This window comes from Taudactylus pleione, unplaced genomic scaffold, assembly GCF_031769625.1.
Source record: "Taudactylus pleione unplaced genomic scaffold, aTauple2 ptg000016l, whole genome shotgun sequence".
NCBI classification, from domain to species: Eukaryota; Metazoa; Chordata; class Amphibia; order Anura; family Myobatrachidae; genus Taudactylus; species Taudactylus pleione.
The window spans coordinates 46,435,235-46,441,258 of NW_028284418.1; positions in this window are offsets into that span (position 1 = coordinate 46,435,235).

Sequence of the window (6,024 nt, forward strand, 5' to 3'; positions counted from 1 at the left end):
TTACAGAGTACAGTGTGAAAGTGCAGAGAGGGTACAGGTTACAGAGTACAGTGTGAGAGTGCAGATATGGGGCATGGTTACAGAGTACAGTGTGAGAGTGCAGAGATGGGGCATGGTTACACAGCACAGTGTGAGAGTGCAGAGATGGGGCATGGTTACAGAGTACAGTGTGAAAGTGCAGAGAGGGGACAGGTTACAGAATACAGTGTGAGAGTGCAGATATGGGGCATGGTTACAGAGTACAGTGTGAGAGTACAGAGATGGGGCATGGTTACACAGCACAGTGTGAGAGTGCAGAGATGGGGCATGGTTACAGAGTACAGTGTGAGAGTGCAGAGAGGGGACAGGTTACAGAATACAGTGTGAGAGTGCAGAGATGGGGCATGGTTACAGAGTACAGTGTGAGTGCAGAGATGGGGCACGGTTACAGAGTACAGTGTGAGAGTGCAGAGAGGGGGCACGGTTACAGAGTACAGAGTACAGTGTGAGAGTACAGAGATGGGGCACGGTTACAGAGCACAGTTAGAGAGTGTAGAGATGGGGCATGGTTACAGAGTACAGTGTGAGAGTTTTAGAGATGGGGCATGGTTACAGAGTACAGTGTGAGAGTGCAGAGATGGGGCACGGTTACAGAGTACAGTGTGAGAGTGCAGAGATGGGGCATGGTTACAGAGTACAGTGTGAGAGTGCAGAGATGGGGCACACTTACAGAGTACAGTGTGAGAGTGCAGAGAGGGGGCACGGTTACATGCGCAAGACCCGGATAGCGATGGGCAATACGTCGCTCCAGGTCTGGTACCAAAGGGGGCATGCTGTCGATGTTGAGTGACAGCAAGCCCCCTTTGGTGGGCGGGCCGGGAGCGTGGCTGCCCAAACGGAGGCATTCCCATGGGAACGCCTACCGTCTGGGGCCGGCCCCACTGACATCACAAGTGGTGTCAGTGGGAGTGCTTTCGGCTCTGTTAGAGTCGAAAGCACTCTGGGGCTTGCGGCAACGAGACCCTACCACAAGCGTCTCATCGCAAGTCCGATGGTCGCGATGGTCTTGAGCATCGCGACCATCATCATGGCCGCTCGCTATAGCTGTGGGTGTGGGCCGCTCTAAAAAACAAGAAGGCCGGCCCTGATTCAGAGCGAGCGCTCTGTCAGAGCGCTCGGCTCTGAATCAGGCCCACAGTGTGAGAGTGCAGAGATGGGGCACGGTTACATAGCACAGTGTGAGAGTGTAGAGATGGGGCACAGTTACAGAGCACAGTGAGAGTGAAGAGATGGGGCACAGGGCCTGATTCAGACCCTCTCACGAGCGCTATGCGCTCGCAAGAGGGTCGATGGTGGCCCAGTGCGCATGCGCATGACGGAGCCGGCTCCGTCGTGCGCATGCGCGAGACCTGGATAGCGACGGGCAAACCGTCGCTCCGGGTCTCGATGTTGAATGACAGCACGCCCCCTCTGGTGGGGGGGCCGGGGGCGTGGCTGCCCAGACGGAGGCATTCCCATGGGAACGCCTAACGTCTGGGGCCGGCCCCATTGACATCACAAGTGATGTCAGTGGGAGTGCTTTCAGCTCTGTTAGAGCCGAAAGCACTCTAGGGCTTGCGGCAACGAGACCCTACCACAAGGGTCTCGTCGCAAGCCCGATGGTCGCGATGGTCTTGACCATCGCGACCATTTTCCTGGCTGCTCGCTATAGCTGTGGGTGGTAACCCACAGCTATGCGAGCGGCCAGGAGGCCGCTCTAAAAAATCGGTAGGCCGGCCCTGACTCAGAGCGAGCGCTCTGTCAGAGCATCTGGCTCAGAATCAGGCCCACAGTTACAGAATACAGTGTGAGAGTGCAGAGATGGGGCACAGTTACAGAATACAGGGCCCGATTCAGAGCAGGACGCTATTTGCAGACGCTCGTTCTGAAAAAGGGGCCGGATATATAAATAGAGCGCTCGCTCTTTGTGGTCTGTTGACGCCTCTATGTCTGAGCGAGCGAACGAAACATGCGCTCGCTATTTTGTAAAGACGCCCCTTGGCCGCTCGCATCGTACGTCATCTCCACTATTTATTAGATTAATCGAGTACATCGAAAGGCGTATGAACTGCTCGCTATTCTTCTGGTAGCATTTTCCTACTGCAATCATGCGAGCAGTTCAGGCTAAAAGACAACCAGGTGACGTGGCCGATGACGCTGCTTTGTTAATTATGCACATCCTTAAAACGCCCGTTTTGACCGTTTGGCACGCCTGCGTTCGGATCTCCACTCCCCGTTTTCAAGCACCTTCCCCTGTTACCACCCACAAACTCCTCATCCTGTCACTCAAATTAGCAGGCATTCGCTATTTTGCGAGCACATGATTTCCGACCGCACTGGCTGGTTGGCGCATGCGCATTACAACCTATATACATGCGCAGATGTGCGAACATCGCTCGGAGCGAACGAGCGGCCGCTTACGAGCGGCTCTGAATCAGGCCCACAGTTACAGAATACAGGGCCTGATTCAGATGGTGGCCCACAGCACATGCGTACGACGGAGCCGGGGGGGGGGTGGCTGCCCAAACGGAGGCATTCCCATGAGAACACCTGTCGTTTTGGGGCGGCCCCACGGACATCACGAGTGATGTCAGTGGAGAGATTCCGGCTCTGTTAGAGCCGAAATCTCTCTGGGGCTTGTGGCCACGAGACCCTACCACAAGGGTCTGTCAGTGGGGCCGCCCCAAATGGAAATCACTCGTGATGTCAGAGGGGCCACCCCCAAATGGAGGCGTTCACATGGGATTGGCTCCGTTTGGACAGCCACTCCCCTGGCCCGCCCACCAAAGGGGGCGTGCTGTCACTCAACATCGAGAGCAAGCCCCCTTTGGTACGAGACCCGGAGCGACAGCTTTCCCGTTGCTATCCGGGTCTCGCGCATTCGCACGAAGGAGTCGGCTCCGTCGTGCGCATGCGCACTGGCCCGTCACGCGCATGCGCACAGTGCCTGAATCAGGCCCACAGTGTGAGAGTGTAGAGATGGGGCACAGTTACAGAGCACAGTGTGAGAGTGTAGAGATGGGGCACGGTTACAGAGCACAGGGCCTGATTCAGAGCCGGATGCTATTTGCGGACGGTCGTTCCAAAAAAGGGGCCGGCTATTTAAATTGAGCGCTCGCTCTTTGCGGTTTGTTGACGCCTCTATGTCTGAGCGAGCGAACGAAAAATGCGCTCGCTATTTTGTAAATAACGGCCCCTTTGCCATTCGCATCACATGTCATCGCCGGTATTTATTAGATTAATCGGGAACATCGAAAGGCATCTGAACTGCTCGCAGTGCTTGTGGTAGGTTTTTCCTACTGCAATCACTGCGAGCAGTTCAGGCTAAAAGACAACCAAGTGACGTGGTCGATGACGCTCCTTTACTAATTATACACTCCCATTAAACGCCCTTTTGACCGTTAGGCACTCCTGCGTTCGGATCTCCACTCCCCCGTTTTCAAGCACCTTCCCCTGTTACCACCCACAAACGGTACATTAGCAGCCCCTCGATGTTTTGCGAGCGCACGATTTCCGACCGCAATGACTGGTTTGCGCATGCGCATTACGACCCATACGCATGCGCAGTTGTGCGAACATCGCTCAGAGCGAACGAGCGGCTCTGAATCAGGCCCACAGTGTGAATGTGCAGAGAGAGGGCACGGTTACAGAATACAGTGTGAGAGTGCAGAGATGGGGCATGGTTACAGAGCACCGTGTGAGAGTGTAGATATGGGGCACAGTTATAGAATACAGGGCCTGATTCAGACCCGCTTGCGAGCGCTCAGCGATGGTGCCCTATTGCGCATGCGCACGACGGAGGGAGCTCCGTCGTGTGCATGCGCGAGACCCGAATAACGACGGGGTAGCCGGCGTTATGGGTCTCACTCCAAAGGGGGCGTGCTGTCGATGTTGATTGACAGCACGACCCCTTTGGTGGGCGTGCCGGGGCGTGGCTGCCAGACGGAGGCGTTCCCCCTAGTTACAGAGTACAGTGTGAGAGTACAGAGATGGGGCACAGGGCCTGATTCAGAGCCGGACGCTATTTGCGCTCGCTCGTTCAGAAAAAGGGGGTGGCTATTTAAATTAACCGTTCGCTCTTTGCGGTCTGTTCACACCTCTATGTCTGAACGAGCGAACAAAACATGCAAACATAATTTTGCATGGCCGCTCGCATCATACGTCATGTCCGCTATTTATTAGATTAATCGAGTACATCGGACGGCGTATGAACTGCTCGCTATTCTTGTGGTTGGTTTTTCCTACCGCAATCATACGAGCAGTTCTGACTATAAAACAACCAAGTGACGTGGTCGATGACGCTGCTTTATTAATTATGCACACCCTTAAAATGCCCGTTTTGACCTTTAGGCACGCCTGCGTTCTGATCTCCACTCCCCGTTTTCAAGCACCTTCCCCTGTTACCACCCACATACGCCTCCTCCTGTCACTCAAAATAGCAGGCATTCGCTATTTAGCGAGCACACGATTTCCGACCGCACTGACTGGTTCGCGCATGCGTATTACAATCCGTATGCATGCGCAGTTGTGCGAACATCGCTCGGAACAAACGAGCGGCCGCTTACGAGCGGCTCTGAATCAGGCCCACAGTTACAGAGCATCATGTGAGAGTGCAGAGATGGGGCATTGTTACAGAGCACAGTTTCCCTGATTCAGAGCCGGACGCTCTGACAGAGCGCTCGGTCTGAATCAGGGCCGTCCCTCCTACCTTTTGGAGCGGCCTCCTGGTCACCCACAGCTATAGCGAGCGGCCAAAATGATGGTCGCGATGGTCTTGACCATCGCGACCATCGGGCTTGCGATGAGACCCTTGCGGTAGGGTCTCGCTGCCGCAAGCCCTGGAGTGCTTTTGGCTCTATCAGAGCCAAAAGCACACCCACTGACATCACTAGTGATGTCAGTGGGGCCGGCCCCAGATGGTAGGCGTTCCCATGGGAACGCTTCCGTCTGGGCAGACACGCCCCTGGCACGCCCACCAAAGGGAACATGCTGTCAATCACCATCGACAGCACGCCCCCTTAGGTGCGAGACGGAGCCAGCTCCCTTGTGCACATGCACACTTGGACAACATCGACCCGCTTGCGAGCGCTCAGCGCTCGCGAGCAGGTCTGAATCAGGCCCAGTGTGCGAATGCAGAGATGGGACACGGTTACAGAGCACAGTGTGAGAGTGCAGAGAGGGGGCACGGTTACAGAGCACAGTGTGAGAGTGCAGAGAGGGGGCATGGTTACAGAGCACGGAGTGAATGTGCAGAGATGGGGTACAGTTACACAGTATGGTGTGAGAGTGCAGAGATGGGGTACAGTTACAGAATACAGTGTGAGAGTGCAGAGAGGGCACCGTTACAGAGTACAGTGTGAGAGTGCAGAGATGGGGCACGGTTACAGAGTACAGTGTGAGAGTGCAGAGAGGGGGCACGGTTACAGAGTACAGTGTGAGAGTGCAGAGAGGGGGCACGGTTACAGAGCACGGAGTGAATGTGCAGAGATGGGGTACAGTTACACAGTATGGTGTGAGAGTGCAGAGATGGGGTACAGTTACAGAATACAGTGTGAGAGTGCAGAGATGGGGCATGGTTACAGAGTACAGTTACAGAATACAGTGTGAATGTGCAGAGAGGGGGCATGGTTACAGAGTACAGTGTGAGAGTGCAGAGATGGGGCATGGTTACAGAGTATAGTGTGAGAGTGCAGAGATGGGGCATGGTTACAGAGTACAGTGTGAGAGTGCAGAGAGGGCACAGTTACAGAGTACAGTGTGAGAGTGCAGAGATGGGGCACGGTTACAGAATACAGTGTGAATGTGCAGAGAGGGGGCATGGTTACAGAGTACAGTGTGAGAGTACAGAGAGGGGGCATGGTTACAGAGCACAGTGTGAGAGTGCAGAGAGGGGGCACAGTTACAGAGCACGGAGTGAATGTGCAGAGATGGGGTACGGTTACACAGTATGGTGTGAGAGTGCAGAGATGGGGCATGGTTACACTGCACAGTGTGAGTGCAGAGATG